We start from the raw sequence: 12,330 nt of genomic DNA, 5'->3' as shown, positions 1-12,330 counted from the left end.
TCCGTGAGGTTTTCTTTGAGCATGACTGAAGAAATTTTTAAATTTATTTAAATCCATATCGCCACCACACCAGGTTTGATGAATATTTCTCAGTGTATGTGTATCAACTCCATTGAATATCGCAAGAAGATTACAATTATCCCTGATTACTTTAGGAATTTGTGTATAACGCTGAGTAACATAAATCACATCAGTGTTTTTGTGACGTCCCCGGGAAAATATTCTTGCGGGATTTTTTTGCTTGTCCAACATAACATCATCATACACTACTAGGTTGTTAATTGATTCATCAAGATCCTCGACGCTGGGGGCTTCTTCGATATCAGTGATAAATTCAACAACATCCTCACCGTCTTTACTCAGCGCGCTTGCACTCTCATTAAAATCTTTTATAACGTTATAGCATCGTTGATCATCTACAGATGGAGCTATCAAATACAGTTTATCCCATTTCATCCACTTCATTATCAAGTTCAGCAACAGCTGTGTTTTACCTGAACCGGATGGCCCAATTATAATCGCGCGGATAGAGTTTGGTAGCACTGAATTATGCTTAACTGACTCTTTCTTTTTTGTCGCAGAAAAATCTGTAATTTCCATTTGTATATAAAGAATAATAATTATGGATCTATATTGTGTGAAGTGTAAGGCACGAACCCCTACGAATGATCTAACAACCATTACAACAAAAAATAACAGACAAGCACTTTCTGGTAAGTGTACGCGATGTGGCACAAAAAAATTTAGATTTCAAAAAAAAAGCGAGAATTTAGCGGAGGTGACATTGCAGCCAAACTTGGAAAGCTCCCCGGAACACCCTGGGCAAAGTATCCCGGAGAAAAACATCTCCCAGGATACAATTACTGCGGTCCAGGGACCCGACTAGATATCAGACTTGATGAACAATCTAAACCAAAACCGGGAGAGTATCCGATAAACGCTATCGACGCAGCGTGTCACATACATGATGTTGCTTATCGAAGTAAAGATCTACAAGACAGGCATATCGCGGATGTGAAATTAATTCATGCACTAAGCGCCATAAAAAATAAATCATTTAAGGAGTCACTCGCTAATTGGTTAGTAAGATCAGCGATGAAATCTAAATTAGTATTAGGCGCTGGATAATTAAATAAAAATGCAAGCGATTTATTATTCCCCAATCGGATACTGGAGAGGTAACTCAGCAATTAATAAACTCGCCAACGCGGCATCAGTAACACGCGAGGTTGCCAAAAATTGGCTATCAAAACAAGCAATATGGCAAATCTACTTACCACCACCTCGACAAATCAACTTTGCACATTTTGATGTTAGTGTGCCCAATGAAGTTCATCAGGCTGACATACTATTCCTGCCTCATGATACTGTCCGTAGAAAAATATACAAATACGCGCTAACAGTAGTTGATGTTGCCAGTAGATACAAAGAAGCAGAACCGTTAGCGACTAAAACAGCGTCTGAAGTCGCCTCTGCGTTTAAACGAATTTATCAACGAGGACCTCTAAACTGGCCACGATTATTACAAGTTGATCCTGGCAAGGAATTTCAGGGCGCGGTGTCATCACTGACAAAGCAGCATAACGTTACCATACGACGAGGACATACTGAAATTCATCGGGATCAGGCAATTGTTGAGCGATTTAATAGAACACTCGCTGAGAGATTATTCGGATACCAGTACGCGAGGGAATTCATTTACGATACGAGATCTCGTGAATGGGTTGCAAGACTGCCAAACGTGATAGCCGCACTGAATAATGAAATTACCAGAACAACAAACATGAGACCTGTAAATGCAATCACAAAAAAATATATACCCCGCGTCAGTGAACAGCAACAAAATGTTTCAACGCAGCCAGGGACGCTAGCGTCCCCACTGCTGGGTAATGTCACCGTTAGGTATTTATACGAACCAGGCGAACTAGAAGGAGGAAAAAAAAGAGCAACCGATCCCACATGGAGTGTTACTACACATAAGATATCCAGCATAACCAGATCAACTGGGAGAAACGCAATCTACAGATTAGATTCGACTGCTCCTCAACGCGGATTTAAACGCGAGCAACTTCAGGTGATTCCCGAGGATACACAATTACCACCCCGATCACTAAAGTGATCCGCACTGAAGTGATTCAATCATTTAAATAACTGCAGCAACACCTCTGCGTCGGTTACACTCAAGACAGGTCAACATCACATTTTCACGTGTATGACCGCGACTGCTATCTATTCTATCTACGGTGAATTGCCTTGGGTCGTTTTTCGAATACTGCCACAGCAATAAACAATTACAACTCGCACAGTGATTATTCTGCTGTTGTTGTAATTGTATTACAAATTCAACATCCAAACTTTGTTTGGGATCAAACTCTCTACCATTTTTTTTGTCGCTCTGTTTGTAACCGGCTAATTTCTTTCTTATTGTGTCATCAGCGATTGAGCTGTCGTTGACAACATCATCTAATACAATTCTTCGTAACTGACCTATCCTTCTTACTCTTGACACGGCTAAATAAACTAAATTTGACCACTCGATGCGATCATCAACAATCCAAACTGTTGTATCTGAAATAGTTAGTCCCTGCGAACTGTGGATGGTCATAGCGTATCCTAGCGTCCACGGGGATTTGCTCATTTTCAGTGCCTGTTCAACAGCATCAACATCAACTGTGACAATATCATTTAATACTAAATTCTGTTTCTCCGGACCCGACGCAGTCAGGCGCCCTGGAATATCAACATCAATATTCTGCAATCGCGTATCAGCTGGTCTATAACACAACGGCACTGGCAACATGGGAAATTTCTTCTGATGTAACTGAAATAACCGCTGCTGAAGTGTGTCCCTGACTATCTTTCTACTTGCCACAATTAAATCACCTGGTTTCCACGTTTCCCAAAAGTCGCTCAGCGAAGTCTCTGGAATTATTTCACGCATTATCTCACACTGGACTTTATTGGTTTGTAGCCTGATCAGTGCCTTAAACTCTTTCAGCGTTTCATCGAGTGCTCTAACATCGTTAGTTATTTCCTCATAATAATCTACAAAAGTTTTCAGCCACTCGTGTGGAGATTCACCTGTAAATGGGGGTGGTTGACCATGATCGCCGCACATCACCACTGCGGTATTTTTCTTTAGCAGCCAATCCAGAAACTGTTTTAATGTATCCAACGGCACAGTGTCTATCTCATCCCAGATGATTTTCTCGGGAATATATTTCGTTCCCATTCGTTCAGGTGTCCACGTGCCGCCGCTGTATTTGAAAAAACTGTGATACGTGCACGCGTTAACATCCCGTTGTCTCATCTCCCTGGCAAGTCTGTGTGTGGGTGTTAGCACAATCATGTCAGAGTTTCTAAATAATTCAATCGCTCGAGTTGTTTTACCAGAACCACCAGGACCGTTCAGATAAACTGTTTTGTGTCTTGTAACAGGATCGTGCACCGGCGGCAACAACGAAGTTGCCCCCGACGAAACCATCGAAGATATTTCTGCGCTGCGATACTCATCCTCGATTTCAACATCAGCCGATTTACAATATCCGTGTAACATTTCATTCTTTATTCTCCACGAGCCCCACGATGGATCATCCGATATAACATTATCCAACAGCGCTGAGTGTTTTTTATCAATATAAAATGAATCCGTTGCAACTCTCACTGCGGCAACAGGGAATCTATTGATCATCGACAACAAATTTATGGATACATAAGCCAGCATCGAAGATCTCAAATGTATGTACTGAGATGATTCTCCGTCAATATAACTAAAAACAGTCCCTAGTTTTCCCCGTTTGACAGAAACACATCTTTGCGGTTACAGAACATGTTGTTCGTGGCTGCATCAGCGACAATAAGATCCAATTCAGTCTTGTCCATGATTAATCGACTGTGATGTTGTTTATGATCATACGCTCCACCTTGAGTGAATTTCCCTATTATTCTTCGTCCTAGATCTTTTGCTGTGCTTTCATCATTTCTGAGTTTGCTTTTAAGTACTTCAGGAGCTTTCTTGATGATAGCGTCGATAGAAGTTTCTGGATATTCTCGTGACCAATCTTCGATGACTTCTTCTAACGTAACCGGCGTTGGAGTTGGCAACCAAACTTCGGTTTGACGACAATAACATATAATCGCTTCGCTGACCGTCAGCGACAACAGTATTCGACTGTCAAGCATGTATCGCAATAACACTATCGGTGCCCATCGCTTCTCAACGAAATGTCTGCCAAACCAAACATAACACACAGGATGTAAATCCTTAGCGAATTTAAACGACGACACACAAGCAAATCCGGTCAAGTCAAAATCGGGTAAAACACCGTTGACAGCTACTCTTGTCATGGTATTGCCAGCGTGGCCAAACCGTTTAAAATATTCGCTGCATTCTCCACGCCCAAGGAAACTTCCTGGATAACACGCCGTCATGTCCACGGATATCATACCGCGGTGATCATACTGAGTATTCCACAAACCGCCGTGTCCGTATTCGACACAGCTCTGCTGGATATCAGCAAGAAAACTTTTCGGAGTTGGTCTCCATGAATTTCGTTCCCGGGCTACATGCGCGACAACACCCGGGACAGTAAAACAGTGTGTCAGTAACGTATCAGTGTTGCCAGCATGATATTTTTCTGCGAGTTTTTTCATTTCCTGCTGTAACGCCATTGCTCTGTATATTTCCCCGTTGGGTCTCACAAACTGATCATATTCTCCATCTTCGCTACTTCTGAATAACCACACAGACACTGGATCGGTTTTACTTATCTGATAAATAAAATCAAACATGCTCCCAGAATTGCTTTGCAATTCCGGATAATACTTCACAACACGGTCTTGCGGAAATATCCTAACCGAGTCAGTCCAGGCGTGACTGTTATGATCGATAATAGTTATTGGTGTTCCACGGGAATTGTATTTACACTCATACAATACCTCACCGGTTAACGATGAAACCGTTATAGGAAATTTTAGTAATCGCTCTAGCTCAGCAACATCATTTATTGACGCTCCTTTATCCGCTACTCGTGTCGCCCACGCTGTTATTTTAGTTTGTCTTAGCGGTGTTAGGCCGTTTCCTCGCATTGCATTTTTAAAATGTTCCATTACTCGCTCAGCTACACAATTCAACACCGACACCTTCATCGGTTTGAGTTTATCAACGCGTGGTTTCTTCATCGGATAAATTCCATAAACAACTGCGGTCACAGGATACGCTCTGGCATAATATGGTATATCAATCCCAACAAGTACTCCCGGTTTTGAGTCTTTACTTAACAGAACGGTTTTTCCACGAACGCCTCTGGCATCAAGAACAGGGTCTAGTTTGTCTCTGATAATCCACGTTCCCTCGCCGACTCCAACAATAAATTTTATCTGTACGAAATATCTTCTATCGTCGAGATACCCAATTATGTTACGCGCGATTGTATCGTTCATGGTAGCATCAATGATACGGTCACGAGAAATGCTCGCGTTTCCGAGGATAATTTTATACGAAGACCACGTGTGTGCGGCACCATCACGACGAAACTCTTCTTTGGCATTCTTGATAACACCAATTACCTCTGCTAACTCTCTTCGTCGTGGATCAGCGGTTAACCGGTCAAGATCGAATCTAGAACCTGATATGGGTTTTATTCTGGATAGTCTTTCAAAACCCATTATTATAATTAAGACAAATATTTAAATAGACAAATATATTATATGATGAACCAATGCAAGTGGATCAAACTAAATTCATCAGCGCCGTGTAGCAAACCCTGCAGAGGCGAATACTGTGGACAACATGCTCAACAGGTCCGCGGTGGGAGTCTAGGACCGATACCGTGTATCAGATGCGGCATTGGAGTACGAGGAAAAACGCAATTATGTTCAGCGTGTGGTGGAAAACGCTATCGAGAACTAAAACGGTATTATGATAAAAAAAATCCAGACTGTGATAACGCTCTCAAATGCGAGCGTGATTACATAAATAAGTTTTCAGACAAATTATGAATTAGACAATGATTTGCTTATAGTATAATGAATCAAGAATTCGTCCGACATCCAACTATTCCAAATTATGAGGCAAACCGAGATGGCATAGTGAGAAACTACAGGCTGAGGAAACAAGTTGGTACAGTTGATAATGCTGGTTATTTAAGATTTACTGTTAGGAAAGGGAGGTATTTATGTCATCGTTTCGTCTATGAGGTTTTTAACGGAGAGATCCCTAAAGGCCTTGTCATTGATCATATTAACGGGAACAGACTTGATAACAGTATTGAAAACCTTCAAGCGATCACTCAGAGCAAGAATACCATACGAGGAAGAGTTAAATGTAAAACAGCTATAAGAAGAGCAGTGAAATCTGTGAATGTTGAGACTCGTGAAGAAATAATATTTCAATCAATGAGCGCAGCCGGTAGGTATTTCGGTATTTGTCCACCTTCTGTACAGCATGTCGCAGATGGGATCTACAAAACAGCATTTTCAAAGAAGCTCAAACAGAAGATTTCATTCTGTTATATAACTCTTATCGTTGACACAAACGACGATAACTCCTCCGAGAGTGTGTAACGCTTTGCAGAGTTGTCGTTGCTGGTCAGAGGATTTGCTCCCCCTAAGAAAGCCACCTTGATAAAATATTTTATCGAGTTCATAACATGTAATCATTTATTTACCGTAGAATATATATTTTTTTACAAACAATATCCTCGTTTTACTGAATATATCCGACTGTTTTGCTCTTCTGTGCTTGTTATATGACCGCGCTTAAGAAAACATACAATTAAAATATTTTAAACAAGTCCCGCCCACTGCTAGAGCGAATTTCCAACTCGCAAGTAACAGTTGGGTTATATACGAAATCGCTCCCTAAGACCTTTGGGTCGATCGAAAGTCAGCACGCGCAAGCAAAACCATAAATTTAATCCGCCAATGGCGGGTGTCTTTTGTGCACCATCCAATGGTCGATTCAATGGATGGTTTTGCTCTGCTGCTGACCGTAGAAAATGACCCACCTGTGTATGTTTGTGTCGTCATAGGATAAGGTCTTAGGATAAGTTAGGATAAGATTACATGTTCATTGTGCCTTTACTTGCTGTCATACTCGAATCAGAGGTTAAAGGTTGTCTGTTCTGTACCGTCTCTTAGGATAAGATTACATGTTCATTGTACCTTTGCTTGCTGTGATACTCGAATCAGAGGTAAAGGTTGTCTGTTCTGTACCGTCTCTTAGGATAAGATTACATGTTCATTGTACCTTTGCTTGCTGTGATACTCGAATCAGAGGTAAAGGTTGTTTGTGTTGTCAAATAAATGTTTGCCGGGCCTGCTAGAGAACTCGATCCTAGAAGCCAGGGCTGTCTCGTCTTGTAAATAAATGTGCCTCTGAGTCACTTGGCAGTCAGAGGGGTCCGTCCTTAGGATAAGTTACGTCTTATATGTTTGTCCTTGTCAATTCACTAAACACGTCCTCTTGAGCCTATAGAACGTTATTTGACGATCTAATGGCTCTTGCAGGGGATAAAGTGTTTCGTGTTACATGTTGTATTGTCATGTCGGAAGCAGTCCTCGTGGGGTTCTAGAACGTTATTTGACGATCTAGGCCCTTGCAGGGGATAAATGTTTCCGACTGTCTCGTTTTGTTTTGGAAAGCTAGCGTTTCTCATGCAAAGTGTTTCTATTAAAAATATAAAAATATATAATAATATGAATCACGAAAATATAAATACCATACTTGTTGAAATTAAAGAATTACAACAGCGAGGTTTTAATATTTTACTAGACACTGAAACAATTATGTCAGATTTTGAATCCTTGAATGAGCTATCACGCTTGGGGAAGAACAATCTCCCTGCTCGTTATAGGTTCATTAAGGGTTTGCAAGATCGTGTTTACAGATCACTTGCCGGGATAACTGAAAATCAGGTATCTGAATGTATTCCACTGTGCCGTGCAGTTGAGAAGATTCGTCTTGGATTGTCACAAGAGTATGAGACTCGAAAATTAATTAGCACCAGGATGAGACGGTTAAAAGGTTATATAAAGAATCTAGACACGGAAATGCCTTGCATTTCTGACAAAAATACTAGTGTTTCTGACTACGAGGCCGACAAGGAAGTATAAACCGCATAGCGTGTGACTCACAGCACAAAGTGAAAGTAGAACCTGAGAACGCTAGCGCCCCCCCCCCGCTTGGAGTGTAAAGCACATTTCCACGGGTAAAAAAAAAAGTGTATTATTTTTTTTGCCCTTGGAAACTCAAAGAGTTTCTCAAGTGAAGGGCGCTTTCAGATTTTCAGGATTTGCTTAAGCGTTTCAACATCAATACAGGAATGAGAATAGTTCATAATCTGTTCTCGTTGACACCAAACTATGATCATATGATTTTGCTGTAGCTCTGTTAATTGTGACGGAGTTAACAAGAAGTCTTCGTCACCATACACGTCAATAACTATTTTAACGGGGAAATACTGTTCTGGGAATGTCTGTATTTGAAATGCGGTTTTTATTGCCTCGTAAAGAATTTGCTTATCATGAATATGAACTCGTGCATGAATGTACTCGGGTTGATACATTATACACAACCGTTTTTTTTTAAATGCGTGCTAGCACTTTCAACGATAACTTATGCTGGTTTTGATAGGGTATTTGCACGATAAAATGACGAAAATGGATCAGTGCAGAAAAAAAAACTATTATAAATATTATGGATCCCTTGACTTAGGACTTCACCAGTAAGTTTATACTAACAGTCTCGTCACGCAGGTCCAACAAATTCCCCCTCTGGTCGGTGAGTTTGAAATTTATCGTTGACAACCACGGGTTATGACACCGTAGATAGACCGGATTGATTGGTTCTTGCACAATCAGAAAACCAGGGGGGTCTCTTGGTGTGAACGTATACAGGATAAACCCCTGTTGTGCCGTCGTAGTATCTGATGCGCTGTAACTGCCATCGATGACGTCACATACAAGATTGACCGCAATAACATCTGTGATATTTACGATCCCGGGTGAGATGTGTCTGCCATCGGATGCTGTACTGTTGTCGTGCTTGAGAATAACAGGTTGTGGTTTTATTCGTTCGTACGCGGCAAGAATATCTTCGAAAGATTGATCGATGAGATCAGAGACTGATTTTCTCAGCTCGGGCACGTTATATCCAGGAAATTTAAAATCTGAAATATCATTCACTTGAATACCATATTTAATTGCAAAATCTGCTCTGGCTATCTGTCTATAATTATCATCGATATAGTCTTTAAGATCCAGTAAAGCCTGAATTATTCTTAGATTTATAGTTTCCATGGCCGATGCGAGTTTGTTTAGTTTTTCTATGGTTGTGATAATATTATCACGCGGACTTGTTAAATCAGAAATATAATCTTGGAAATATACTCGCAGGAGTTGTAGCTGTTGTTTATGTACTAGATTGATCGGAATAAATAATTCAGATTCTATATCATCTAGACGGTAAACACGGAGCTCCTGCCCCCCCCCCCCTTAACACGTGGAGCTTCTATACTCCAAGTATCGGGCATTAAAGTACTTTTTCTTGCTAGTAATTGATCTGCAAGGAGTAAATAATAATTGTACTCGAGGTCGTGTAGTGCTTCTTTATAGGTCATAAAATCCGATTTTTCAGGTTTTGGTGGACGAGGTTTAACCTCGGGGGCCTTTGGCCATCCTAATAATGTTCGGATTGAGCTGTTATAAATATCCACGGCGTATCCTGGCGTTGAGATTTCAATGACCGCAGACAGCGTTGGTTCATGAGCTGTTATAGATATTTTGGCTTCCTTGCCGGTGATTCGTTTTATTTGGCGTTGTATCTCATTATTGATTTCTTCGATCTGATAACTCCCAGTGGGAAGTGTAATTGTATTCCAGTCAAGTTCACCCTGTTCGCCGGAGTCGGCTTTGCTTTTCCCGAACACGAATGAATTATTTGGCTGCAGACCACCAAATGATGCCGACCTAACATTGGGCCAGCTGTGATACACACTGAGCTTTGCTAACGCGATTTCACTCACTGGAATTGGAGTTCGAAAATTAATACCGAATTCTGGTGTCGTCGAGGACACTGAGATCATTGTGGTCCTTACCGGTGTTGTGTTTGTGACTATTTGTTGAAGCAGTTCTATTGACATTATTTATTTGTTTAGTTTTCAAATAGTCATTGTACGCATCTGACATTAGTTTGAATTCAGAATCTGATATCGTAGCGTCGCTACTTTGCACGTCTAACGATGATGATATCAGCGATGATAATTTCTGATATGCGGTCGTGGCTGTATTTAATTTTGTCGTGTAATCGTGTAATTTTGTGTTAGCACATGATGATATTTTTTTTGCTATGATGCCGAAAACTTCAGCTGTTGTTGTGGCCGCGGAAACACAGATCGTGGCGGCGACTGCTGCAGTTACCGGAGTGACCGCTGATAGTATTGCTCCGGCAGATGCAACAACGGCAGATACTGAATAAACCATAATATCCAGCACTGTTATGCGGCGCTTGTATTTTTTTACTTTTTGACTAGTTACTTCGATGACAGTTTTTAACTCAGATTGCCACTCACGGACTTGATTGTATCGATATTGTTGAGCATCTGGCGTCGTTGACATTATTCAATTACGCGGTAACCAATTGAGGCGTTGCAGCGACGAATTCCAAACAAAACCAGTAAGATGTTGCTGTTAAACTATCGTCCTCGGCTTCAAGCATAAATGTTTCCTCGGTTCCGCTGTTTAGTATTACAGTGCAAACCCCGGAATACTTATCGGTGGAATGTCTCCAAGGATATGTTGTGAAGATTTCAAATTTAGCGGCTGAAAACACAGACAACCTGTAAACACCGGTGGCTGTTGCTGTATATTTGATAGTGTTATTTTGTCGTGACCATGTTGCGAATCCCGATGATACCGTGAATACGATGTTGGTGATATGCCCCGGAGTAACTCCAGTGGGAACTTTAATCAAACTGGTTTTGTTAACGATATCAGGAATACCCGATACGATATCCTGCTGTGTTTGTTTGATCGTGTTAATGTCGGTCTTTACATCAGCGAGTTTTACATCGACGACTGGAGGAGTCCCAAAGAACTTATCCACGACCTCATCAGTTTTTACGAAGTTTCTTCGAAATCTTGTAAACGCGCCCACGTGAACATCATGCTCTGCACGCAGCGTATTTAGTTTACCGTTGACGATGTCCACGTATTGTTTGTTTGACGCATCCTGGTCGGATTCGGGATTCGCTAACGCGGTTATTTTGTTGCCGCTCATGCTGAGTTCGCCTGTCATCGTGTCACCGGCTTTTTTCACACATTTATCAACACCTTTATCAATACTGTCTTTGATGCTTGCGATTGATATATTCGAGTCCTTGATCCGGCCGCCATCACTAAATGCAACGAAGTTATCCTTGGTAGCTCCAAGAACTCTGCGAATTATATCATTCCACTTAATGTTGCTCGTTCTTAGTTTTCCTTGCCTGTCTTGGAAAATAGCAACTTCATCTGGGTCAACTCCAGCTATATTCAAAAGATTATCGACTTCATCTTTGGTCGCATATTTTGAGAGATCAGCATCTGTGCTTGGTTTACCTCCTCGTGTGAAAGGTCTTCCGTAAATATCCACCATTATTCTTATTGCTGTTTTTCAAATGCTAGCATTTCTCGATGCGGTATATTCATACACTACTTTATGAGGAGGAGTTGCTGGATTTCTTGAGATTGCATCAAGAACATTTAAAACCTCCCTCCCACAAATGGGCGGATCAATTAATGTTTGTGTTGGTAACGTCGACTGCCACACTGGAACATTAGAAAATCTGCTGACATACTTGAGAAACTCAACTGGCGGTGCTAAACCGTACGAATCAAAATAGATAATTCCACGTGGATCGATCGCGTAAGCAACCCAGTGAGTTCCCGGACCATCTTTGTTGTCGAGATTGATAATGCCAGTTTCTGGATTATTCGGTCGTTGCGGTAATTGATCTCGCATAAATACGCCTCTGAAATGTTTTACACGCAATTTTTTAACAGCATCGAGTAAATCAAAATTGCTCAACGGCGTTAGAATTTTTTTGGATACCATGATGGTGGAGTTCCTGGTAGTCTTAGACCGCGTCCCTTTTTTTTCTTGTATCCTTTTCCCGTTGCCTTTTTTAGTGCCATTCCAGCTGCAGTTCCAACTGCACCGAGTGCTGCGGCTTTTGCTACGGCTGGTGCTGCCGCGGCAATCAACGCCGGTATTGCTGCGAGAAGAGGAAATATTCCACCGGTTTTAGTCATGTCCTTGATAGCTGCAGCAGAGAAATCAAGTCGGACACC

The sequence above is a fragment of the Sinohyriopsis cumingii genome, chromosome 15, assembly GCF_028554795.1.
Source record: "Sinohyriopsis cumingii isolate HCF-2022 chromosome 15, ASM2855479v2, whole genome shotgun sequence".
In the NCBI taxonomy this organism is placed as follows: domain Eukaryota; kingdom Metazoa; phylum Mollusca; class Bivalvia; order Unionida; family Unionidae; genus Sinohyriopsis; species Sinohyriopsis cumingii.
Note: the sequence above shows the minus strand (reverse complement) of the source record.